Genomic DNA, 27,828 nt, shown 5'->3' on the forward strand with positions numbered 1-27,828 from the left:
CGCAGCATCCGCACTGCACGTCGCTGCCTTCGCACCGCAGCCCGGGGAGGCCGGCAGGGCCCGGCCGCCTCAGGCCTCACCCTCCCCGCCCCGCCGGCCTCGCACTGTCCGGCCGGGACTGCAGGCAGCGCAGCGAAGGGCACGGCGGGCTCTCCTCCCGCCCGCGGCTTCGCGGAGGGCCCCGCCTCGGGGCGGGCCTTGGCGCCTGCCCAGCGGCCTCTGGCTGCCCGCGGGAGCGGCAGCGCCGGTGGCCGCGCTCCTCTTCCGCCTCCGCGGAGCCCAGGGCCCTGGCTCCGCCTCTGCGCGCTGACCGACTTCCCCGTCCGGCGGCGCCGGGATCGGTGAGGACGGGCGGCGGTGGCGAGGGGCCGGGGGCTGGTAGCGGGGGAAGCCGGCCGGGGCCGCGCCGCCCCCTCGGCGGGGCTGGCTGCGGGGAGCGGGTGCCGTCTCCTCGGGACGGGCTCCTGGAAGCCTCTCCGGCTCCGCGGCGGGGTAGCAGGGGGAGGCCGCGGGCGGAGCGGTCCAGGGCCGCTTGCAGGCGAGGGCCCGGCAGGGCCGCGGCGGCCTCCCTGTGCGGCCGCGGGTCTCTGGGCGGGCGAAGGGTTCCGTCTGGGGGGTGTGGGGCCCCGCGGGCGCCGTGAGGAGCGGCGGTCGGCAGGGAGGGGGCTGCTGCATCTCGCAGACCCGGTTGCCATCAGTTCAGCGTCCTGCGAGTGGCTGAGCAAGTACAATGAGATCTGCAGGCGCGCGTTTCGGCTGAAGTGTTTGCCTGCGGATACCTCCCCCTCCCCCATCACCTTCCGGAGAAGCTTATTGACTGCCTTTCTCTGTAGGGTATGGCAATCCAGGGAGATGGGACTGAAGGATATTACAAAACAAAATAAATGTAATAGCTTTCAGGGTTGCTGGCTTGCAGCGTGGGGAAGACCAGGTGTTTTGAGACCCCTGTTTTAAGCTCTGCTATGGAAGGCCGGTGTTTGCCAGTGATTTTTGCTCCAGCCTTTCCGACAGGCATGGCGAGGTACGCGGTAAGGAGCGGCTGCTCAGCTTGTGTAAGAGAGAGACACCGGCAGAAGAGTCTTGTGATTGAACTGGCAAACCTGTTTATATAACTAGAGAACAAAAAATATTTTAGAGGGGTATAAGTTGCTATTTCTGCTTTGGCTTGTCTTGAGTAGTGTGGTTGAAATTATTACAGAATGTGAGAAAACAGCAGGTACCGAATCAACACGTCTTTATCATGTTTCATCATATGCTTCAGGAAAGAAGCTTCATAAGCTCCTACTATTGGTGACAACTAGAGGCATCAGCTAGAATGTGAGTGGTTTTCCCAGCACTAGCTATGCTTCAGAAGCCCATAGGAATGCTGGAGGTTGTTTTCCTAGAAGTTGTTATGAGGTTGACTCAACTCTTTCTAGGAGGTCTGTGGTAATGTCAGGCCTTTTTCTGCTCTTAACTAGCCTCCTGGGATAACTTAAAAATAGAAAAAAACAAACCCAGCTCATCGTGAATCCTGATAAATATTTGTAGTTCTTGCATTTGAGAAAGATGGGAGTAAAACTTGTCAGTAACATCAGAAGCTCCTTAACTGGGCTCTTATCACCCAAATTTTTTTAATTAACCAGGCGGTGTCCCAAAACATTTAGATAGACATTCCTGGCAGAGAATGCAGATTTGAGTTAAAGATAACTTTTATAGTACTGTTCACAGAATTAAAGCCATCACTTTCTCGATGGCTGTGCCACTGTAAAAAGTTCCACTGACTCTGAAAGCAAAGGTTTAGCCAATGTCCCTAGGTGGTTCTAATGGTGTTTATCAGGAACTTTTAGTTCAGTCTTCATGTGGCTCACTGCAGTGAGCGGAGTGGCACTTCAAAGTTTAAGGATAAAGCTCTTGTGATTGACCCCCTCCTTTCCTCTGCTCAGCAGCTGTAGTTCAAATGCTATGCATCCACAAGAGGTATGTGCATCAACAGGCTGTACAGTAGCCTGCAAACTGTACAGGACATTCAAGCAAACATGGCTAACACAAACTGCAAGGACACACTGTGGAGACTGACTGAAGGGAAATGCAAAGCTCTCGGGGGGGGGAGGGGAAAGAGCTGTTGATCTGTGATTTGTAGTGTGATTTGGGATCACAACTGGCAGTAATTGTGCATAGGTAAGGCAACGTTTCCCTATAAAAGCTGATCTCGGAGCAGAGCTGGCTGAGGATCTCTCTTGTGCGGTACCATCTTCCTGGCCAGGGTTGCTTGACCATATGACATTGCCAGGGGCCTTGACTGCAATTGTGAGTGTCATATGATTGTGATCTTTGCTACTGTTAAATTTTTGTGCATCTTTATCCAAGAAAATCCCAACAGAGTTCAGAAAGTCAGATCTAACAAAGCAACTATTAGTGAATATTTAGATGCTTCATAGATACATGCTTATTGGTAACCTCAATGATTATTTTCATTCCCTTCCCACTGGACCCCAGTGGATACTCTCTTTTATTTACCAACATTGTTCTCTGGACATGGGTTTGATATTTTATGTATACCCACATAATGAACAGGTAGGCAGCAGTAGGGTGGTTGAATCTGGGTATTGCACTGGGATGTTGGAGGAGAACTCAGACATGGTAGCCTGAACAAAACTGGTTGTTGTCTGGGCATCCTTTGGACGTTCAGATCACTTATTGAAAGTTAACTGCGTCTCAACAGCCTGAACCTTTACCAAACCCTTCTAAGTAGGCAGGTAATCACAGACCTCTTTGTAGTTAAAACAGTATTTTGGTTATCTTTTTATTTTTCAGGAAGTGATCTATTGTCTGATGTTTTGGCAGGGAAAAATGTTACATCACACTTCATATCAAGTCTGGTATGAAGTGTTTTTGTTTCTTGCTTAATAATAGCTAAAACTGTTTCTCCAGTTCATTGGTCTGCCAGGTTTTTGAAGAACTTTTACTTAGTTACTGCAGTTCTGTTCTCTACTTAAAACATAAAGGCTCTTTTTGTTCCTTCTTCCTTCCACTCTGCAACTAAAATAATTGTAGATCAGTAAAATATTCTGATCTGCAGGAGGCTATCCTCTAAGCACTGGCTTTTTAAAAACCATCAAGTTACTGACTTATGTCAGTAACTTTCTGCAGGCAAACATGTTTTTATAGTATTTTTTTGTATGTTCCTAAAAACTACACAAAACATTTTTTTCCCCAGCTCTATTGTTTGCTTTTTTTTTTTTTTTTTTGTGAGGAAAGATTATCAAAAGGGTCCTGTTGTGTCAATATATGTTCATCTGTTGAACTAGAGGTGTGATGGTGGACCTTGCCAGGTGAGGGTTTGTGCTCCTCAAGCTGTCCTTCTTGCCAGGTCTTTTGCTTGTAAGGGAGTAGCTGAGCTGCTCACTAGAACCTTCTGAGCTGTCACCTGGGTCTGCAGACTTTTGACTGTGCGTTACAAACAAGGGAAGTGATTTCTTCAATCTTGTATATGCTGAACTTGCTCAGTTTCGTTTCCTGCAACGATGAGCAACATACTGGGCTGGAGATGTGTGAGTGTCACAGTGTTTGTGGTTTCTCCTGGTCCTAATCAATGTAATAATTAACCTGTTAGTTCGATGTTGAGCCTTTCTTCTCTTGTTGATGACTAACAATCAACAGGTGGGCACAGAAAGGAGATCAATGCTCCTCAAGTCATAATTTAAAAGGAGTCAGAAGGGAAGGCTCAAGACAGCAAAGAAAGAGTGGAGGGTGTAGGAAGCCAAGAAGGTGCCATTCAGCTGTCTTAGTTCCTAGATCAGCTTATGCTTTGCTAAGTCTGACTGTGAAGGCTTGGGAGAAATCGTAGTGTGCTCGTGGCTCTTGAGAGGACGGGGAAAAAAAAAAGGCAAGGAAAAATTATGAAAACACATGTTATGGTTGTTAGTGTTAGGTGATTGCTTTTCTTTGCCTTTATGCACTCCGGTGTGAGGAGGACAAAGCCCAACTAAAAGCTCACGGGTCGAGACAAAGGACAAGGAGGGTTCTTCACTGATTAAGGTCCTGGGCAAAACAGACTGAACTTGGGGAAAAAATAATAATTTAATTTCCCACTAATCAAACGCACACAGGACACAGAAAACACACAGAGCAGGGCTTGCATGTTACCCCACCCTTCCCTTCTTCGTGGGCCGAAATCACTTTGTTCCCGGTTTCTCTCCCTCCTTCCCCCCAGCGGCACAGGGGGACAGGGGGTGGGGTTTAGAGTCACTTCACAGGCTCAGGAAGAAGGATTCCTTACGGTCCTTCCCTGTTTCTGTGAGAAACGTTTGTCGTGACAATGAGCAGGCCCACACAGATCCTTCAGCGAAGCACAGTTTATTTACATTCTTGCAAGAATGGGTGACCTAAACAAGTAGGCACAGCCATAGGAAGGTGAATAACGGTTTATATTCCCTATTCCCGACGCAAAGTTCCCTGTTTCCCCACTGGCTGGGTACTCCAGGGTTTACAGCCTATCTGACGCTTCAAATTATCCTGTAAGTTTCCTGCCCCTGTTTACACATACCATTCTAGTGGTTTACTTTTTACCTTGTAAGGTAAAATTTTGACCTTTCTTGCCCCCTTGGCTGTCTTCCCAATTAACAAATCTGGTGTCATCCTGCCCTGAGGAGCAATATAGAAGTGACTTTGTTCGGTCTTATCTTGGGCCATAAATCCTTCCTCCCCAGATGGAGTCCAATTCACTCCCTCAGTTTCTTGGGCCATAAACCACTCCAGGTGTCCTTGGAATGTGCAGATATCTCACTTATCTCAAACAAACTATTATATTCCTAACACTAGGAGATATATATGAAAAAAACAAACCCGACACTATGTTTCTAACACTAGAACGCAAAAACAACACTACATTTCATTTCTAACACTTCCCCACGGGGTCCCTCCCATGGGAGAGGGTCCTCCACGAACCTCTCCTTCAGGAGTCCTTCCCCCTCTCCAGCTCAGCTCTTCTCCTTTAAGTGCTCCTTTGCTCAGGTCTTATCTCAGTTCTTTCTTATGGTAATTACAGAGGCACATCTATTGTCCCTCTAATGGCTCTCTCCTTGGCTGGGTTTTGGAGCAGGGGGAGTTTCTCAGCTTCCTACGGGAGCCTCTCCTGGGGCCCTTACCCCGCTACCAAAAAACCCGCCAAACCAAAACAGGTGGTTGGATCTAGATGATTTTTAAGGTTCCTTCAAAACCAAACCATTCTATGATTCTGCTTTCCCTTCTATAGGAGCAAAGACCAATAACAAGCTCCTGCTTTTCCAGGGAGTGCTGCGCATCTGTCAGAAGAGATGCACTAACACCGTGACTGAAGTAAGTGGTCGTTTTTTTTTTTTTAAAAAAAAATAATTGGAAACAAGGGAGCGATTACCTGTAATCTGGTTCATCCTGAATTACCACGAGTAGCAGTATCAGAGCACATGATGATACGGAAATGAGGAAGAAAATGGCACTTGGGGGAAAATGTAAACTTCTTAACCTGACTTTCCTTCTCAAAGTATTTTGTAGCTGTACTTCATATTGTTACAGCCACAGTTTTTTGAAGGACTCTTGTGCCTCACTATTGCTGACAGGGAATGGATTTTTGCTTTTTCACATGTTAGATTGCTAGGCACTACTGGGATCGTTCTGACTATTGTCTTTCTGATAAACATGAGAGTTCTACGTTCTCAACAGTCTCAAAACTGCAAAGGACAGTGAAAATGTAAACCAAAAACATCTGGAGGATTTATACTAGGAGGAATTGCAAGGAAGACCATTTAATGAAAGGAAGTGTGATAATGTAACTTACAGTATATGAGAAAGTTCTCAAATCAGCACAGAAGAAAGGCATTTTCACAGCTATACTTTTTTTGACAAAACACTCGTGTGATCTTGAGGCTAGTAATATGCCACGTTGCAGTTATAAATGGTCTCCATAAAATACAAATATGATAAAGAGCTCTTGTAGCATGTACTGGTGAAATATTACTGTTGTTTCTGTGACTGAAATTCAATTCACTTCTTAATTTGCACTTCAGCTGGTATTCTGTACTTAGACTGCAAACTTTCCTCCAATTAGTCATTAGGTGTTGAATGATTTTTAGAGCAACACTTCTAAAAGGAGGTACAACTACTGGAGATGTCATTTCTTTAAATGTGCCTTAAAACTTGTGCATATATCTCCAGCTCCCTACGTTTCATGGTTGCTCTGCATTTCACAGTTGTTTCCAGAAAGTGATAAGTAGAAATGTCAATCTAGCATTAGGGGTGTAGGTATGTTCCAAATAGTGTAATTCCATTCAAGGAAAGTTATATCTTTTGGACTCTGGCTTATCACTAGCTGACCTCTTCCATCATAGTGATAAAACTAAAAAGCATGTGCTATAGATACACACTTACAGGTATATATTTCAATTACGTACATAGAGACAAAAATATTCCCATTTAAAGGAGTCTGATGCTAGTATCAGAAAAGCTTTGATCTGTAAGTTTCTGAATAAACTATTAGGATACATTAATTTGTATGACAAATGTTATAGATTGTGTCCCAATAATTGACAGGAACCAGTCCAATTAATCAAATTGGTTTATTAAGCAAGCGGCAGCAAGCAAAACAGCGCTGGGCGGCCGGGGAGTCTTTGCTCCGCCAACGGCGCGCACCCACTTCCCGAAAGTAGCTGATTATATACTCTTCTGGTTCCCGTATATGTGTCAATCCTGGTATACTTTGTATCTCAGCGACGTATTGCTAGAGGATCGGTCTTGTCCCACCTCCTGATGGTCGTGAGGCTGAAGGCTCCTCATCTTTATCAGTGTCCTATGGGTGAACCTTTACAGCTTATCGCACAGCTTAGCTCTTCCCTTTGAAGTGTTAAAGAACACCAGATGCCTGTGATTTAGGTATTGAGGTGTCAAAGCACACTAGATATCTTGTGATTTAAGTATGTGAAGGGTCAAAACTTTGTAATTTTTCACCAGCCTTTAAGAAAGCCTGATTTGATTAACAAACATAATTTTATTTATTACAATCCCCCCTTTTTCTTTTACCATTTTGTTCATCAAATCTTTGGAGTTCAGCGTAACTTAAAGCTAATGTTTCTTCCATTGCCGATTCCTTATCTAATGGCTCGTATTTAGCCCTGATAAGCATTAAATGGGCAGCTTCCAGCCTGCCCTTTACAATTTCAATTAATTTGTTCAATATACAAGGACCAAATGTTAATCCCAAAATTAATAGTATCATAGGTCCCGCGATCGTAGACAATAGGGTAGTCATCCATGGGGAATAATTGAACCAAGATTCATACCAATTTTGCTGTGCTTCTCTTTCTTTCTTTCTTTTTTCTAATCCTTCTCGTAGTTTTGTCATGGTGTCTCTAACTACTCCAGTGTGATCTGCATATATGCAGCATTCCTCATCTAGAGCAACACACAACCCCCCTTGCTGTGCAAACAATAAGTCCAGTCCTCGACGGTTTTGTAATGCTACTTCTGATAAGGATCTCAGGGAGGCTTCTAAAGCACTAATAGATTTCTCTACTTTTTCTAGGTCTTCATCTACAGCTGCTCTAAGGGAATTGAATTGTTTATTTTGTTGAATTAAGGAGGCTGTCCCTGTACCGACTCCAGCTACACCTAAAGTTACCAGCGTGGCTACTGTTAGGGCTGTAAAGGGTTCCCGTTTATTCAAATGGTGTTTTGGGACTGTTTGATATTCATAGGCAAATTCCTCTGGGTGATATATAATTTTAGGAACTATTAACACTTGGATACAATAATCCTGGTTTTCATTGAATAATTTCAGCGATAAGCAAGGAGTTACTCCAATGGAGGAGCAGACCCATTTGGTATTCTTTGCTGGTAATAACCAGTCAGCTGGTGGCTTCCTATTCAAGGGGATCATAGCTTTACACAAGTGCTTCTTATTGTGGGGCACATTCCCAATGCACCTCCCCTGCCCGCTTACTTGAGCCAATGTAATTCCCTGGCTCTGACTGGTTTCCTTTTTCCTGTTATAGATTGTGTCCCAATAATTGACAGGAACCAGTCCAATTAATCAAATTGGTTTATTAAGCAAGCGGCAGCAAGCAAAACAGCGCTGGGCGGCCGGGGAGTCTTTGCTCCGCCAATGGCGCGCACCCACTTCCCGAAAGTAGCTGATTATATACTCTTCTGGTTCCCGTATATGTGTCAATCCTGGTATACTTTGTATCTCAGCGACGTATTGCTAGAGGATCGGTCTTGTCCCACCTCCTGATGGTCGTGAGGCTGAAGGCTCCTCATCTTTATCAGTGTCCTATGGGTGAACCTTTACAGCTTATCGCACAGCTTAGCTCTTCCCTTTGAAGTGTTAAAGAACACCAGATGCCTGTGATTTAGGTATTGAGGTGTCAAAGCACACTAGATATCTTGTGATTTAAGTATGTGAAGGGTCAAAACTTTGTAATTTTTCACCAGCCTTTAAGAAAGCCTGATTTGATTAACAAACATAATTTTATTTATTACACAAATATGATTCCTGCTACTAATGCCTTTTTCCTGTAAGTCTTCTGATTTTGTGTTAAAAATTGCTTTCTCATGCTTATGACTATTAGTAAAAGTGAACATAATTTTTCCCCTGAGGAGTGTAGGCAATAATTGCTTGGCTGATACCATCAAGCAGTCAAATACAATCTTGAACATTTTGTTTTGTTCTGATCAGTGACTTCTCTTGCTGAATATGGTATATTGCTTGGTATGGTGGAGAACTAGAATTTTAAAACTCCTAGTAAAGTATGGCTCTTCCAAATGCCTAGACTCCATGGTGCTTGCAGAAAATTCACTTTTTGTCTTTCAGATTAAGCTCTTTGAGTTCAGTTTAGATGCTGCCTATGACAAACTCAGATTTTTCTGTATCTAGCACTTGAAATTGTTGATATATGGCATGGTGTTTGTATTACCTCCTTCCTGGTGAGAAGAATGGCTTCTTTCCTGCTGCCCTTCTGGCTGTCACCACCATCCCTGTGACTCTTGTGGCAGCGTTGCCAGATGTGATCCTGTAGCTTCAGGAGTCTGAATCAGGCCTGTTCCCAAGAGACAAGGAGTGATTTTTCCTATTTTTTAAATTTTTTCTAATGCTATCTCTGAATAGGTTTTAAAATGGAATTGTATAATTGTAGTTTCTCACGTTGTTAAGTGCTGGCTACAAGAAACGCTATTTGAGTACAGTCTGAAGGGTATTAAATAGTTCTGCAGAGTGTAGTGTGCAGGTCTGTACTGTCAGGCACACGCAGGAGTTATCAGCTGTTGTCTTATGAATCATATTCAGCATAATCTGGAGAAAATTGACCAGGATTTTTAACAGTTAATAATTTTATTGACTGATTTTGTGTATGCAAGTGATGCATGAGTATGTGAGTATTGGGTCATAGACTTTGCTACTAGTGTGTTTTTGGTTGTGTATTTTGGGCTTTCCTTCCTCTCTGGCTAGAGCAGCTTGAAATTACTCTTGCACACCCACACACATTGGCATAAATCCACTATGGGAAAATACACACCGAAGTCCCTTTACTTGCGCTTGGATCTCTTGCACACCCCTGGTCTCTCCAGTTGCTGACTACGTATGTAGCCCTGTGAGTGCAGGTCATTTTCCAGTTGCTGGCACCCAGACTTCCCTTGCACACCAGTCTCTCCATTTGCTGTCACTGAGACCTCCAAGCCTTATGGTCTTTCCTCCAGGTGTTGGCACTCTGGTCAATTCAGTTGCTAACCTTAAAACTATGAGCCCCTGGTCAGGTAAGCCAGGTCCCAACTGGACCTTGCTTAAGTGTGACCAGCCCCTTTAATTCTCCCTACCTATTTCCCTCTCTTTTTGTTCTTACATATTCCGCTTTTCCCTAAGCATTTCTTAAGTCTTTAATAGTCCTGCCATTCTGCCACAAATACCCTTATTGAAACATAATTTTTCAGATTTGTAACATTAATATTTAAATTGCTGTGACTGACACATCAATGGAAATGTGGAAAAAAGCATCAGGAGAAATACCAGACTGAGAGTTAAAAGAATGGCCTGTGTTGGCAGTGAAAGAGCACCATTTCCAGGACACTGTTTGCCAGCAATAAAATTGGGGAATGTGTTGAGTGGAAGGTTATGTGGAAGGTGGTGAGAGCACCTGCTCCACTAAGGGTATTTGCTCAAGGACCTGTTCAGTATAAATGGGGCTGGTAAGAGGGAAGGAATAAATAGAGGACAAACAATACTGGGGATAATAAGAAGCAGCAAACCTCATCAGCTGTGCTAATTAAGAAGTGTGTGTGGGATGTGAGAATGTTTATTTTACAAGGCTGTCTGATCAAAGACCTTGTCAAAAGGGATTATAGGGAAAAGAGGGAAACAAAGAGAAGTTAGATAGATAAACCTGATGGGCAAATATGAAGGAAAGAAACAAACCTTGACAGTCTTCCTAATAGATGGGCCATTGAGAGCCTGTAGGCAAACCTAGACTTTTAAGCTGATTATGTTGCAAACCTGGGAGTCTCAGGTGTGTGTGGGAGGAACAGGATGGTGAAACTATGCAGAGGGGGAATGGACAGAAGAGGGTATGTATAAAAGGGGCCAGTCATGTGTAAACTGTGGCTGATCAGGAGGTCTGTCTGAGCCCTGTGAGTCAGTCGTATCTTCTTAAGTCCTTAACTATCTATGTAATCTCGCTCTCTGTGCCCTGTGTGTGAGTGCTGCAAGGACTAGGTGCCGTCTTCTTAGGAGACCAGAGTGAGTTGATAACAGGGCTCGGAAGTGGAGTCAGACTAGAGGTTTTGGCATCTCTGGGCCATTTGTCCCACTGACTTTCTGTCTGAAGGGCCAGCTACTGAGGGGACAGATGTGAGTGGATTTGATGGGATCAGGCTGGGGATACAGGTCCCCCTGGCCTGCAGCGCTAGCAATTGGTGCAAGTGAGATCCTCAGCAGGGTGAATGGAGTGAGTGGGGGGCTCAGTGCTTGTGGCTGGATGTGGAATAATTACTGGAAGTGATTTAGAAATTAAACTTCACATTTTATGGCAGGGTACAGCACTGAAGAAACTCTGAGGGTGGAATGTGGCTGATGAGCAAAGATTTTGCACCATGGTAGTTCGCCAGGCATTCCTAGATGTTGGCAACATCAGGGGAGCTTGGTGTGGTCTCTTAAGAGAAACTGCATGGGGGATTGAGTGGAGTGGAGACACCGTGGCCAGACTATGTGGTAGCACAGGGATCTGAAGGTACTATGGAACAGATAAGCTGCATATTTTATACCCTGAGTGAACAGTCTGTCACTTTTTGACATAATACCATCCTTTAGGTGAACTTTGCTCATTATAATGTCATTATAATACCAAACCACACCTCCATCCTTAAAGCTACCTGCCTCCAAGGTGTGACCACCCTTCACTGAACTTGTGCTCTGAGTATTTCTTGTCTATTCCTTTAAACACTAAGTGAGAAAATTTTAGTCTAATCATGACAAAGGTAGTGTTGTCCCAAAAGTGGGGTCCATCACCTGGTGTGCAAGAAGCCAATCCACACCCAGAGTCAAGATACTTTTTTTAATACCCAGTTCTGTGCAGAAAAGGTAGCAGGGGGGTATTCCACAAAGCAAGCTCAGTTTCCCAAAACACAAGTGCTATTTTTATACCCCAAAATGTGAGAAAGAGCTTTATCTCTAACATTATTCTGTCATTCACACAATTGGTCAACTCATTCTTTGCTTCCATTTGAAGTGGCAATGCTTAAGAATTTCACTACTACCACTCAAAGAGTAAGGGGGTTATTGTTAGTAGGTTTCCCTCTAGCCTGTGGGTGTGTATCTTGGTATGCTCATAGCTCATTAATATATGAATACAGTGATTTCAATTACTCAGTGTTTTACCACACAGTGCTCAAGGCTGTAAGCAAGATAGTGCTCCTTTTCATCCCTTTCATCTGTCTTACAGGCCTGTCTCAAGGCCGGGCTGTTGACTACTTGGGGCATGTTTTTCTGTAACTGGAATATGGTTTTGTCTACCTCTTACTGTTTCCCTGTTATCTAACCCCTGTTTTTATTTTGTGTGTCCCCTAAGTGCTATTTTATGTTAGATTGTTTTTCCCAAATGTGATATTTCCCTCCCAAATGTTATACATTTCAATTAATAACTGACATCAGTATGAATTACTAGAGTCACTCACTCAAGCTTCATCTGAAAGGTAAAAAACAACATAAAAATGGCTTAAGCAAGAAAGGATGTCAGGGAAGATGCCATCATGGGGACCAGCCCTGACATCTGAGATCAGTCGACAGGCTGAACCTCTCTTCTGGCTTGTAGGCATGTTTTTGGGTAAGATTTGAACACTTGGTTATAATGAGTGCTTCCCTGGCAAACTTAGAAACCTCTATGAAGTCACTTTACCGCTCCCTGTGTGTAGCCAGGCTGTATTACTCATATTCTTGGTACTTGCATGTGCTTTGCAGACAGTGAATTTATCACTGGCAATCCAAAATAATGTGTGCCTCTTTTGCTTCAATAAACTGCACTATTCATCAGTCTAGCTGTGAGAGTTCTTATTGAACATGCTGGTTCATGGAACGTGACTAGACCAAAAGTGTATCATGATATTAGTGCATCTGTAATAATGATAGTTCAATATATTCAATGTGACTGGGCTAGTAATGCCAAAATGGGTATCACTCAGAATCTAAGCCCAGCCCAATCCACACATGATAACTTGGTCTTGTGTATGGTGGCAGGTTTGGCTCTGTTCTCTGTAGCCATCTCTAAAGCACTTGGGAGAGTAAATCAGCTAATGCTGGAGTAAATACTTTTTTAGCTGAGGATGTAGGAGAGGGATGGGCTTGGAAAGTAAGGAGAAGGGGCTGTGGACATGGAGTGTGAGAGAGGTCAGCAGTACCCGACTGGGTACTGGAATTACCCAGCCTGTCTGATGTCTGAGGACAAGCTGGAACACAAGGGAGTTTATTTTCTGCCAAATTACTTTGCCCTTTGGTGCAACACAGGAGCAGGGCTGTGGGTCAAAGCCTGCGTGCCTGATGCTGGCTGCTGGTGAGGATGCAGTGGGAAACTGCCCAGCTTGCCACGTACAGATTTCTTTGTCTTTGTGATGCAGAGTGACCGTAACTGCTGAAGTCTGGAATGCAGTGGAGGTGATGTATGTACCTTGTACCGAGTACAGGCTAATTCATGAAGTTATCTTTTACCTGACAATGGCAGGGGTGAAAGGATGAGCATCTTGTTTATCTGGCTAAGACACAGCACAGATGTTGGAAGTTTTACAACCCAGACATTACTGAGACTGCTGGGATGAGGTGAAGGTCTTATAGCCAGAGGTTATATCAACAAAACCAGAGGAGGAGTCTATGTCTGTAGTAAGTGTTTGCATTTCTCACCTCTTAATTAATAGCACCATTAGCCTGCTAGGAGTCAGTCAGCTCTTGACATGTGATCCACCTCATTAATAGGTATAAAACTAGCTTTTAGAATCCTTGACTTTTGAGAAAGAGAATGACAACAACCTGGATGGGTTGATGGGCCTGGACCTCTCTCCTCCCCACAGCAGAGACACCTCTTTGATAAGACTTGTGCCTCAAACTTTCTTGTATGCTATCTGGGAATTATTAACTTGATCTCAATTTTTGTAGGAATTGTACTTATCAACAGCAATTCTGAATTTGTTATATCTGTCACCTTAATAAATTACCTATCTTTACAACTTTGCAAAACTGTCTTACTGAAAGTGCTGGGCAGGACTGTGAAACAGGCAAGTGTTGACTCTGATAAATGGCCTCACATGTACAGTCCTTTAGTCATAAACCTTTGATCAAGTCTGGAACTAAGGGTGGATGAAGCTGCACCTAGGCTCCTCCTTAAGAGGAAGTGTAGAAACCAGAAGTCCATTCTGAACCTCATGACTCAAGGGAGGGACTCCCTCAGCAACGTATCAAAATCATACCCTTTTACAAAACAGATGAGTGGGCAGTATCTTCCTGTTACAGAAGAGTTGAGGAAGACCCTCCTGCTGAGTAATGAGGTTCAGACTGGACTGCCTTGCTTTTTAACTTGGTATCAGCAAGGAGTCTAGCTGCAACTCTATCCGGCCTTATCCCCCCATTGTAAAGTAGACTTTGGATCCTAAATTCTGCCACAGAGTCAGTTTATTTCAGCTGGAGCTGGAACCCTCCCTTGGTTGTTTCCCTGTGCTGTTTAATGCCTCACGATCTACTACATGCCTGTTTACGTGACATGCATGGTCTTCTGTCCAGTTTGTTTAGTAGCTGCTCTTCCTCTACAATGATTGAAGTAATATCTTTCAGATTTTTTCTGCTCCTGCAGTTTCATCAGCCTTCCATCTTATTTGCACCAGGATCTTGTCTATCTTCTGCTGACTTAAGATGGAACAGCTTCAAATGAAGGCCTTTTCCTTGTATAATAGGTTTGGTTTGTTTTATCTCATCCTGCAAGGCTACTCCCAGTACTTCTCCATTTTGACTAGGCAGAATATCAACTAAAGTTCAGTTAAGATTTGCAGCCTAAGGCCTCAGCACTTAAGTCACTCTTCCTAAACTAAGTAAAACAAGTTTCAACTCAACCTAATTTTAAGTGATCACACAATTAGTTCTGATATTCTTCAAATAAACATCTGATTCCCCAGCAGTCCCCCCTTTGTTTTATTCAGCATACCTGCTAATATTTTAAACAGAGTTCTTGGAATCTCTCAGAGTGCCTACTCATTGTCAACATTATTTTGTGAGTGATAGACATAATAGAATCAAAACCAACAAGGCTACCATGGGATGGAGCATGAGATTAAAGATTCCTGTGGCTGTTGATGACCACCCAAAGAGAATGTTGCACCAATGGTATTCTCAGTCTTTCTTTTCTCTCTCCAAAACACATATTTCTTCTGCGTTGTGATGTGAAGTCATCAAGGTTTTTTGTTGACTGTTCTGAGTACTCCTTTTTAGTTGATACAGGTCACCATGACGTAGCAACTTTGTATGAAGATACGTAATAAAACCTTAATCAGGGTGTAGTTGGATCATAGTAACTATTGATTTCTTGTGCAGGATTAGGGGTTCCATAGTCAATTTGCTGGTGTTGTGGGAGTTTCCTGCTGCAGATAAATCCCGATTTCACTTTTGGATCAGCTGTGGTTCTCAGGTGAGCGAGAGAGATTCAAGTTGTTTCGTCTTCCGCCTTTTTTTATGTGTGGATGATGAATCCAGGAGTCTTTTCCTGCAACTTTCATTGTGTAGTAAGTACAAAATAATAACAGTGTAAGTGCCTTTCCATATTGGTTCAAATTTATTTTTACTCTTATAATTTTTACCCCTACTTGATATCTGGGTTGAATGTCATGTACTTTTAGTTCAAGCAGTGCTCCCTGGCACCAATAAGCTTGTTGCCTATAAGCTTCAAAAGTCTATTGCACATGTAATACGTACTGTGTCACTCATTCATCTCCACCTAGTAGGCTGGTCCTTACTGAGGTATAAATTCTGGGTACTGCAAAATAATATTTCAGCTGAACGTAATCCTATGGGATGCTTAGGTGTAATGTTTTTTGTCCCACTAAACTGTATTTAGAGCCCCTGGCCATTTTAACCCTGCGTGCATGAATAGTTTGGCTATTTTTTCTTTGGTTATCTATTATTTCTGTCTACTGCCCTTGACAGTGGCATGGTAAGGAGTATGTAATTGTTGTAATATCCCCACTGCCTTGAATACTTGAAAGAATATAGCTGCCCTAAAGTGTGACCCCCTACCTGAATCTGTCAATTCTTGTACTCCATATCTAGGAATGATTTCCTTAAGGACTTTTTTTGCCGTGATTCCCGAATCTGTCTTTTGGGTAGGCAAAGCTTCTTTTCTACCCTGATAATTGGTGTACTATAACCAACAAATGCCTTTATCCTAATGATGATGGCATATCTGCATAATCAATCTGTAACTTCTGAAAAGGATAGCATGCTAGGGGTTGTGTGCCTTTGTGCTTCCTGAGTTGCAAGTGCACATTGCTGGCTGATGTTGAGCTGCTCATCCACCATCACCCCCAGTCCTTCTTCTCTGAGCTGTTATTGATCCATTCTCCACCCAACCTGTATTTGTGCATGGGATTGCCCTGAGCCAGGTGCAGAACTTTGCACTTGGCCTTGTTGAACTTCATGCAGTTTGCATGAGCCCACCTGTCAAGGTTCCCCTGTATGGCATCCTTTCCCTCCCAGTGTATCAACCTCGCCACACAGTTTGGTGTCATTAACAAATGTGCTGATGAGGGCAAACATATAAAAGAAACTGAGTTACTTTAAAATGCTTTCAGTTAACTGAGAGTGGCTGCTAGAAGCCCAAAAGCAGTAACAAGGGAGCAAAGTTGTGCTGGTCTGCAGCTGAACTTTGTCCTTTCAGTTCTCAGAAGCTTGTATTTGCTGAACTCCATGTCCTGGAGAGCTGGTAAACAACCTAAATCAGTGGCTGGCATTGAAATGCATGTATTTAGAGTTTTGGTCAACTAAAAGGAAGCTTTTAATAATGAATAAGACTATTATAGAACTAATTGTGAGTGCTTTCATTACAGTTTTCACAGCAGAGATTGAAACAGCCTAAAGATCCACTGCCAAAGGTAGCAGCAAAAATGATTTTATTGAAGTGTGGGATGTGGTAAAAGTGAGATGTAGGAAAGTCTAATGGCAAGGTTCAATCTGTTATTTACTGTACAAAGGATATAATAATTAAAATATATCAATACAAGGTTTAATGCCCCATGATACAAGATTATGCGCTATGTGAGTCACTAAAGATCTGCAGTTGGTAAGGATGTCTACACTCATCCCAACTCAAGGCAATGCAGCCTGCTGTTTAGCAGGGAGAGCTTGAAAAGGCTCACTCAGGCTGTCACATTCATGGAATAAAGTGGTTGGCTCATAGTCAAGTTACATGTGATGGAAAAGGTATGCATGGTATTCTTTGTATCCACAGCTTTGTTCTTTGGCAAAGTAGTCTTGGAAGAACCACCTGCTATTCATGTGTTAATGGCATGATTGGTGTTCTAATTTCCCAGCTGATACACATCAAAGCTCACCATGTCACCCTTGTTCCTATGTGGGTTTTCAAAGAACAAGTTGGAGCTAGGGAAGTTCTTGACCAGGTCATAGCCTAGGCCTTCACTTCCTTGGGAGCCTGAGCCAAACTATCACTAGTTTGGTCAAGGACTTGTGTGTATGTGTCACACTCCATCCCACAACTACAGTCAGTCCGCTTTATTGACCCACAGAGTAGTTGTATGATTACCTCCTGCCTTTGTCATAAATGTGTCATACTGCAGATTGGTGGTAAGGGTTTAAATAATTTGATTAGTTGCTTAGCTTAAGCATTACAATTAATGCTGGTTATATATCCATTACACATACAGAATCAGTTGATTGCATATGTTCTACATGTTGGATTAACAGAATTTGTTTCATTATTTGCCCAGCTTTGATACACAGTATGATTATAAGCAGTAAACACAATAAAGCTGAAACTAATGAAGCTGCAACTGGATGTAACATTAAATTCAAAGCTCCAGTTGCTGGCCATTCAAAATCATAAACATGCTGATCATAAACACAGCTGTTGCTGCCATAGACCAGTACTATCTTAGTGTGTTTGTCAGGGTGTATTGAGAAATGTCAGACTCCCCTACGGAAATCAAAGCATGTATCAGAGGTTCTGGAGGAATTCCCATCATATGCGAGCCCCACGCTGTATCAGGGGTGCAAGCTTTGGTGTCTACCTATTGTCCTACATTTACGTCAGTCCTATTGTTGATGACCCATGGGTTGGGTCACGGTTCCATCTTGGTGTAAAGCCAGAGATATGATAGGGTAGTTCTTTCAGTAGTAGCATCTCTTGTAGTCAGTACGTAGGCAACAGCTAAGTCTACATTTTCACTATATATATTAAGCAAAAGTCACCAGGCATGCAGGGGTGATTTGGTCTCAAGTGATGTTATTCCAGACAACTTATGAGTTTCAGCAGGTAAGATTCTGCTGTCACCTTCTTGTAATTTTACAGCTCTCTGAAGATTATGGCTGCTGCAGCTTGGCCCCTTGTTTGGGCTTGAAGGCAGCTTAGACATGAGAAAATGTTTATTTGGGTTATGCCTAAAGGTTTAGTAATAACATGCAATCTCTCTGTGTTTAAGATATTCCCAGACAGTTAAAGTGTTTGTGATCAACTTCTGTCCTAATCCCAATTTAAGTAATGAATAACTGTAGGAGAAAGTGAAGATTTTTGCAGTGAAATAGTCTTTGGTTCTAGCTTACTGGCTGGAGCTTCTGCATCAGTATTGTTGAGCACTCTAAACAATAGCCCACAAGGTCTCTAGGTGTGTTCTCATGAGGTAGGGTACAGGTGTGGAGTCAGACTAGCTGAAGTGGTAGGCAAGAAGGGGGGACACTGAATGTATGCTAGTATTTCTGTAGTGCTGGCTCTGGGTAGCTAATTCTGAAAGAGACCAGTTCTTCCCCACTTGAGTCTATGTCACAGACCTGTGTGACATTTTATGCCATGTCTGAGGGAAGATATTTTTCTTAGTGTGTTGCAACTCTGACTGAAGCTTTAGCAGCAGGATGACCCCAACACTTGCACAACCAGAGAGCTACCATAGTGGTTCTGTGGTCCAGGTTGGATGTTTGGGCTAAAGTTTCCTCGAGTTTCATCTGCTACTGTTGGGCTGTAGTTGGCTTTATCATGGATGTCAGTGTTTGCCACCACTGCCACTCCTCTGACCACGAGTGGGCAAAGTCCCATATTTCTTCATGAAAAAGGTAACCTCAGATGTCCCCCAGCATGAGTGTGGAAGGACTGTTCTTTCCAGGATGGAAACCAGTGGGTTGCACCCAGGAAAACCAGCTTAAGAGTCTGTGTAGACCTGGTTGTCAGAAGAGTGAATGACTAAGCAAAGAGCCAAGAGTTCAGCCCTCTGGACACTGTCATGGCAATCAGGTATAACTGCTTGGTCATCTGCAGTATGAACAGCAGTGGCATGCCCAAACCAGCCATTATGGTGAAGGACTGTTGAAAGGATAGGCTTCTGTAATAAGTGAGTCTGAGGGAACATCTGTAGCTAGAGGAGGGGAAGGTGAGAATTATACAATTGGGGCCTATAAGTGTTGGACTCTGATAGCAAAGATCCCAAGAACTTGATGCAAGTGGTGCATATCCTTCAGGGAAAGGAATGTGTGAAGGACATTGCAAAGAATAGGCTGTAGAACCATTCGGCATAAGGAGGTGATCCACGAGTTCTTCAATATCAGAAAGTGCAAGTAAGGTGACATGCGCATGCTACTACCATACAAGCTTTACGGCAATTACTGTCACATTATTCTAAACCCCCCAAAATACAATCTGACATAATCAGGTAGCACAGTAGGCACAGAAACAAAGTATAAAATGAGTATTTCGTGTTCCGTATTATCTTCAAAATGGTTGAGTGGTTCAATGTTTTACTAAAAAAGCAACTGAAACTCCAGCAACCAAGAGACTGATTGGAGTTAGGTACTATGTTGTGGAGGCTTAATAAAAGTTTTGGGAGAAAGGAGGATCCTGTTTGTTTGACCTGTCATGGAAATACAATCTTTAAAATAGGAGGCCAGATAAAAGTGTCCTATTCCAAATATGGCCCTTTAACACTATAATTTTATCTTGTAGTACCTGTCATACAGCAGTGTTAAAAACGTAGGCAGTAGACTGTATCGCATCCTGTAAAGATAGATCCAAAAGCATGCACCAACAACATCGTCCAGGCAATGGTGGAGATCCTAATAGTAAAAGCTGTATTTTTCTTGTGTCACCTAATGCAAAAAGTGACCTGGAGCAAATCCAATGGCATAATAAGAGTGCATTTGTTTATAGCAAGATAAGTTAGTAAGCATCACCTTGATTAGGATCCTGTTAAGAAGTGTTTGTTAGCAATCCTCTGGGCAGAGAAAGCCATCAGTGTGGTGCTCACACTACTCCTCACAGAATAGGGGAGCAATATGTCACTAGTGTTTCAAGTTGTAAACATTTTAAACCATATCCAGCATTAAATCAATCTAAATTTCATAGGTTTTGGTTTGTACAATATTCACATACATTGTCTTGGAAAGTGGCTGTTGTATGTCTTCAGTAGAACACTGTCATGATCTGATAATTGGATACGTGGAGACTCTTTGGGATCCCACCAGGGCCAAGCAAAGATAATACAATATTGGGTGCACAAATAGGCTTTTATTTAGGTACATATCAGCTGGTAAGAATTGAAACTATATATTTGTCATAAGCTTGTAATAAATACGACTAACTCTAAACTATGAGAGATCAGGAAAAGAGACACAGAATTAAAGTCACCACCCAGAGATCCAGCCATTCTGTACATGGAAATGGGAGTGGAGGTCCAGTCCTAAGAGATGTCTTGACACTGGCACTCTTTTCTTTTATGCAGTTAATTCCTTGGATATGCCATGGCTGTCACCCAATCCCTGTTCCATGTTTGTAGCTTCCAACCTGAGTTGGCATAAATTCCATCTTTTGCCAAAGATCACAGCTTGTTTGTAAAGCTCCCCAGTTTGCAATTGCCTGCGGTATTTGTCATACTGCTGGCACATCGCGGGGGCTTGCCCCTATCAGTTAAGTAAAACTGATAGTTGGTGGGTTGCCAAGATGTCCTTTGTTCAGGTTCCCTGAGGAAATTGCCTCAATAAACACTGCTTATCTCTTGAATGTCTCCAGACAAACACCAGACACCCTGAGTCTTGGGAAGGTCCTGGGGAGGTTGTTCAATTACTGAGTTTGTTAATATGACATTGCAGGGTAGAGTGTGGTGACCGACCCCCTCCCCTCAACAGCTCCAGCTCAGAAGGTGTGCATCAACAGGCTGTACAGTAGCCTGCAAACTGTACAGGACATTCAAGCAAACATGGCTAACACAAACTGCAAGGACACACTGTGGAGGCTGACTAAAGGGAAATGCAAAGCTCTTGAGGGGGAAAAGAGCTGTTGATCTTTGTGATGTGATTTGGGATCACAACTGGTAGTAATTGTGCATAGGTAAGGCAACGTTTCCCTATAAAAGCTGAGCTGGCTGAGGATCTCTCTTGTGTGGTACCATCTTCCTGGCCAGAGTTGCTTGACCATATGACATTGCCAGGGGCCTTGATTGCAATTGTGAGTGTCATATGATTGTGATCTTTGCTACTGTTAAATTTTTGTGCATCTTTATCCAAGAAAATCCCAACAGAGTTCAGAAAGTCAGATCTAACAAAGCAACTATTAGTGAATATTTAGATGCTTCATAGATACGTGCTTATTGGTAACCTCAATGATTAGTTTCATTCCCTTCCCACTGTAGCCCCGCAGGTGCTTGAATTTATCTTCCATTTTTCAGTATTATTCTATGGACATGGGTTTGATATTGTATGTATTACATATTTATTACCCACATAACAGGCAGGAGTAGGGTGGTTGAATCTGGGTATTGCACTGGGATGTTGGAGGAAAACTCAGACATGGTAGCCTGAACAAAACTGGTTGTTGTCTGGGCATCCTTTGGACGTTCAGATCACTTATTGAAAGTTAACTGCGTCTCAACAGCCTGAACCTTTACCAAAGCACATAACCCTTTCTAAGTAGGTGGGTTATGACATGTGTTACCGTTCTTTGTGGTAACTTATTGCATTCTATTTATCTGACGTGTAGCTGTAGTTCTGTGAAAAACAAGTCATGCAGCCCAAAGGTATATATAACCTCTGTCACTGCCCCAGCTGAGCAGATTTCATTATCAGTGGAAGCTGTCACTCTGCTACTCTGTGTTGTCCCCTTTAGCTACAGTAGTGAACTGCTGCTGTTCTGACCTGACCAGAGTTGTGTTTGGGTGACTCCACAATGGAGATTAGAATCTCCCCAAACCTCCAGATCCTCAGGCTGTCTGTCTGTAAGGGAAGTCACTTGACTGACAATGAGAAGGGCTGAAGGGGCTCCAGTGAACCTGTGGATTATTGCAGAGGGTGTGGGAAGTGGTTCCGTCTGGTGTGGTTAACTGAAGGCAGAATTTTGAGTGCCCAGGGACACACAAATTTATGGTGTCATCGATGTCAGCATCTACCTCTGGATGGGAAATCCCGATAAGCTGCATCCTCCATGCCTCCTGGGAATGATCAGCAGATTCTGATCTACTCCCCTGGAATGCTAATTGTATGTCTGACAAGTCTGTATGGTAAGCAAGGGCTGGGGATTTTCCAGTTTCCAGCTGATGAAGTAGTGGGAGGGGCACTATGGATCTTGCTAAGGCTCTGGTAGTAAAAGGCGTGACATGGTGGGGTCAACAAAACTGATGTTCGCACTCTGTGGACTGTCTGGGAATGCCCGTGTCCAAAAAGGCTTTTCACATTTCAAGATGCACTTGAAGGACAGGACCCTTTTGCATGGCTTTAGGGAGATTTTTTAACTAACTGGACTGGACACAAGCGTGTTTGGTGGTAACTAGAGCTGCATTTTCACGGAGGAGGGAGTATGATAGAATAAGCATATCAGAAACTAACTTTACGAATAGTTGGAACTATGTGGTGCTGGGCACTGTGCCTGTAAGGTTACTGCTTATTGACGTTAATGGACTCTGAGTGGACCAGGACCTTCTTTGAACTAGTGAGTGCAGCTGGATCTCAGAGGGATGACAAGCTGATAGGGCTTCACTTGGCACAGGGGCTAATGTAAAGTGTGACTGATAACTAGCTTGCCTGTGCTTAATTCCAAATCTGTGGGACTGGCCCAGGGAATAGTCAGGGGTCCTCAATCAACTTGAGGCCTTTATCTTTGCACACATATGCTAGTGATGCCTGAAAGAGTCTGTATTTTCCACTGGTTTGTAGTTGGATTCCAGACCCTAGTGGAGGATCCAGGCTTCTGATTTTGAAATTCAGGTGGTATCCCCCACAGTAATAGATTTACAGGAGTGGTTGCTTGATTTGACTATACTATGCCTGTGAAGGAGCACACAGACACAGTTGCAATGCCTCTAATAACATCTTCCTCAGTTTTAATAGTTGTTCTGGTTTGGAAGTCCAGTCAGGATTCAAGGAGGAAGGAATTCAGCATACAAATGTCTGAAGTCAAATTGGACCAAATATTTCTATCCCAGTTGTCTAGATCAGTGTATAAAGCTTTTTGTAGTTTTGTTTCAGAAACTCCCTTTCCGGCAGCTTCTAGTCATGTTTTTCCCTGGCAGATACTGCTGCCATGGGGACTGTGTGGCCCTCTCATTTCTGTACAGTCACCTGAAGGCTTCTAACACAGACAATGGCAAGTCTTATCTATCCCACCCCGAGTGACCTGCTGGGCTTCAAATACTCCTTTCTGTAGGGAGACAACTTGGGCTTAAGCTGCGTTTGTATGATTCTGAGAATTTCGAACACCATGAACTAAGAGAAATAGGCAGGGTAACTTTCCTTTCACGCTTTTAGCTTTCTGACTTTCTGTAATCAAAGAAAGGAACAGATAACTCCATAAGAGCATCTAGTGCCCACCAGCGGGGTAAGGCCCCAAAACAGTCAGCTCGTGCACTTTCTGCAAAGCTGAGGCAAGTCACAATGCTGTGTACTACATCCCTTTTTGGACACTGGAGTGGAGGGGATTGAGGCAGCCTTGGTCAAGTTACATTTAGGATATGGTAACAGATACCAGACCAACCACTGTAGGGATGAACAATTTGTCTCAAAATAACAGTACAGTAACATTAATCAGTTATCATCTTACCTGGGTCAAAATGACAGTAAATCCAGTAATTCACTAATACTAGTCTAAACTTAATTCAGTAAATCCAACTTAACCCAAAACTTAATGTTGGTGTCTTCAAAGACTTGCATAAGCATTGTTATCAGGCTGTATGGATCATCCGGTTCATAGTTCAGGAACAAGTTTTAGTAATATATAATGCACGCAGGCAACTCATGAGGGGTTGTTAAAGTGACCCAGTCTTGGATTGCCTTGAGCCTCTATCTCTGCAGAGAAGACCCATGGGGAGCTCTGTAGATAGGTCAGCCCTGAGTTATCTGCGGGTGGTGCTGAATCATTCAACCAAAACCTGAGTTGAGCCTTGAAATCTCTCAACAGATAGTATGACCTAAGTCTCAATTCAACCACTGTTCAGTTGCCTGAGAAAGTAAGACAAAGGGAAGCTGTGGGGGTTTTAGTTAAGGCTTCAGGCCAACAACTTTGTGTACTCAATCACAGTATCAGCAAAAGAGAAAGAAAAAGGACATACCGAAGTGCACCTCACCCATAGGAGGTACCATTCCAGACAGCATAATCTACTGACGCATAGTCCTTCCCACAGACATGTAAATGAGGGGATAAAAACTCGAAGATTCGAATCAGAGGTGGGAATTGCTTCTCTATATAGCCACCCTTCCACCTGGTGAGCCTTACAGGAAACAGATAAAATTGGACAGCAACAACCAGTAATACTAAGTGGACCTTTTAAGGTCTTAAAAGAAATTACAGCAGCGACCTCTCTCCCTGCAGGGGTTGCTCAATGACTGACTGTCAGGAAATGATATATGCAATTAGACCGTTAGTGTCACACCCATAAGATTGGGAAGGTGCCCCTAAAATACTTCCCATACAGGAGCCTATTGAGGAGGACTTGGATCAGGGGCCCCCAGCATCATCCATAAGGTTATCATCTGAGTTTAAGTCGGACCTACAAAGCCTTTAGTTTACTGACACTTCCACCAAGAGAGAAGGGAAGGCTTGGAAATATCAAGCTGTGGCTCTGCATGTAGATACTGGAGGTAGAATAGTGACAGAGGGAGAAGGGAGAGCCCGAGTAGGAGAGCAGGTAGCAGTTGGGAGTGTGATAACTGGTAAGGAACTTCAAGGTCCAGTGTACAGACTGACACACTCTCTTTAATAAGGGATGTACTGAATGGCTCCCTTTCTGGGAGCAGAATTGATGGGAAGTAAACCAGGTACCAGTTGGGCAAATGGAGAAGTGGGCAAAAATCTTTTATTTAGTCAGGAGAATGCATGTATTTGTGGATTGGGTCACAGCACACTGGGCAGGAGAGCACCCACCCCACATCCTGAACAACCAGGCAGACTTCTGAAAACACCTGGCCACTTTGCTTGAGGAAAAGGAAGGTGAAAAGTGGTGACACCTACTGGTATGGTTGCACATAAAGCGGGGGGCATTCTGGGGGCAAGGATTTATGTCATGAAGCCATCAGTAGAGGATGTACGGTTACGAGGGAACTGTGCAGTACTGTTACCTGTGTGTAGATTGTGTTGTATCCGCTCGAAGGAACCTCATGCTCTAAAAGATCCTCCTCTGGGAAGTTTGGTAGGTAGACTACATAGGCCCCTTTTGAGTTTTTGAGGGAAAAAGGTATCTTTGAGTAGGGGTCAAAATAATTTTAGGATTGGCTCTAGCTGAAGCAGTCCCAAAAGATATAGGAGGCAGTACTATTATAGGTTTAAAATTATGATCCAGCTGTCTACCCAACCCTCAGTTGATCCAACTGGATCATGGCAGCTACTTTACTGCTGGAGTGGTCCAAAGGATAGGCATGGGGTGGGGGAATCTGATGGATCTTTCATACTCCATATTAGCCTCAAGCAAATGGCATTGTCAAGGGCACTAACAGGCTTCTGAAACGATTTTTGAGGCCCCATGAGCCAGGTTGGAACCAGCAACTGTCAGTTGTAGTATATCATGTGAACAGTCGCTTGTGGGGGTGAATGGATGTCCTTGTGTGACAGCTGTCTTCACCAGCCCCCTGACCCAAATGCCAGGAACAAAATTTAACAGCAAGCATGCCACCTTACCCATCTGGCCAGCCTGTCCTGGTGGATTACCTCACCTTGGGAGTGGCACCCCTAGTCCTGAAAGCCCCATCAGGTCATAAAACTTGCGGGGTGGAAGATGCCCACAGTAAAAAGTAAGATATTCATGTCTAGTGGATAGTCCCCTTGTTTTAATGATTTTTGCCTGTCTGTTGTACTGTGTTTTACAGGTCACAAGGAAATCAGAAGATGTTAACTATAGTTGAAATAGTGATTGTATAATTTGCTCAGTCTTGTTTGTACTGCTTTTTTGTATTTTACAAAAGAAAATGGATCAGAAGATCCTTTTCCTCATACTTGCCATGTGGCAAGCACAATCCTTGGCTGGACAGTTCAATTTAGCCTGGAAGTTGATACAAGGATTTGTATCCATCTGGAATCACACAGATCAGGGAGTATGTCTTACAGTTCCTGGTTCTGCTTCAGATGGATTTAAGTTTGTTATGATATGGCCAAATCTCTCCAGTATATTAGAAGCAGATCTGGCAACCCTTAATCCTACAGGTGGTAGAAATGTTACGTGGGGAATTGCTGAGTCTCCCTTTCTGGAACAGTCCAGAAAACAAAAATGGGATGAAAATGGAACCTGGGTAGAGAAACCAAAGGCCTTGTATCACCTTCCGAGTAACCCTACTTGGGAGCTTTTGTGGAATCAGACCTGCTACTGGTCAGATGTAACCAAATCAACACAGAATGTCAACTCTATTCCCTGTACTATAGTACCCTGGTGGGACCCACCCCTGGATACCAACTATTTTGAGCATGAATATAATGTACAGTGGGATGCAGAGTGGTGCATTCAAGTCCCTAGTAAACCAGGGACTCTACACTTGATGAATAGTAGAAGATATGAATGGGCATGGTCCTTAAAGCAAATATTTGACCCTCAACCTCTGTTGGCATCAGTTTCCACACTTCCCACTGAGAAACAATTAGAGTGGGAAGTAAAAGGAGATGGGTGCGATGGGGCAACAAGTCAGTTGCCCTCTGGAGAAACATTGTGCTGGAAAATAAAGGAACGTAGAAGTATCAAACGGCATGCTAAAAATTCGGTCTCTGGGTACCCGTATTTGTTAAATTGTTCTCGTATATTGAATTGTTCCACTGGAGCAGGAGATCCTTTTGAAACCTGGTATATTTCTGAATTAAGAACTTTTATTCGTGATATGTGTACCTGTTGGGGTTTTCCAAACTATGGTTATAAAAACCAAGATAATCGTTGCAATGCCTCCTTTTCGGATGTGGCCATAGCACAAAGGTGTGGCATTCCAGCCACCCATGGTCCAGATCGAAGAAGGGTATGGAACCCAGAAAGCCAAGAGCAACAGGTACCAAGAGGTGACCTATACTGCTGTGAAAAAGCTAAATACCCAGCACCTAGCAGGACTGTGTGGGCATGTTCAGATGGGAAAATGTACTCTCATCTGAACATGTACGAGATGGCTGGACTAACCTGTACAATTGGTATCCCTTCTGTGTGTCCATCTCAAATATTTAACCTGCCTAAGAAAAGCCGGATCCGAAAACGAGCTGCCATTCGAACTTCAGATTACTACACCTGGAGACAAAAAAATAAGCCTAGATTTAGAAACATTTTTTTGCAGCCACCAAATTAACAGTCCAACATCAGTGTGTATTAGAGCATCCGACATGACAAGTGCACTTGGACTGAGTTTGCGTTTAAATAATTGAACACACAGGTACAGAAAGTATCTAAGCTCGCCTTGCAAAATGGCTTAGCATTGGGTATGTTATTAAAAGAGCATGTTCTGTGGTATGTTAAACCTAATGTATGGAGAAGGCTACATTACTACCCATAATGGCACAACTACCATAGAGGAAGACTACCAGAAGATGAAGGAAGTTGTCAAGCAAACAGGAGAACTCCAAGGCCATGCAGCCAGAAGGCTGAATTGTTGGACTTAACCTACAGTCATGGATTACCTTCTTGCTCAAAACACTGGGACTGATA

At 43.4% G+C, this 27,828-nt stretch overlaps 1 protein-coding gene across 1 annotated transcript in view; it reads left to right on the forward strand.

Annotated features, from left to right (window-relative positions):
- Positions 1-238: 238 nt before the first annotated feature.
- Positions 239-27,828, forward strand: part of RESF1 (retroelement silencing factor 1) — a 43,708-nt gene continuing 16,118 nt past the window's right edge. The window contains exons 1-2 of the mRNA XM_051614363.1: positions 239-341; positions 5,237-5,319. The gene's annotated coding sequence lies outside the window, so the exon portion shown is untranslated. The remainder of the gene's footprint in view (positions 342-5,236; positions 5,320-27,828) is intronic.

The sequence above is a fragment of the Apus apus genome, chromosome 1 (assembly GCF_020740795.1).
Source record: "Apus apus isolate bApuApu2 chromosome 1, bApuApu2.pri.cur, whole genome shotgun sequence".
In the NCBI taxonomy this organism is placed as follows: domain Eukaryota; kingdom Metazoa; phylum Chordata; class Aves; order Apodiformes; family Apodidae; genus Apus; species Apus apus.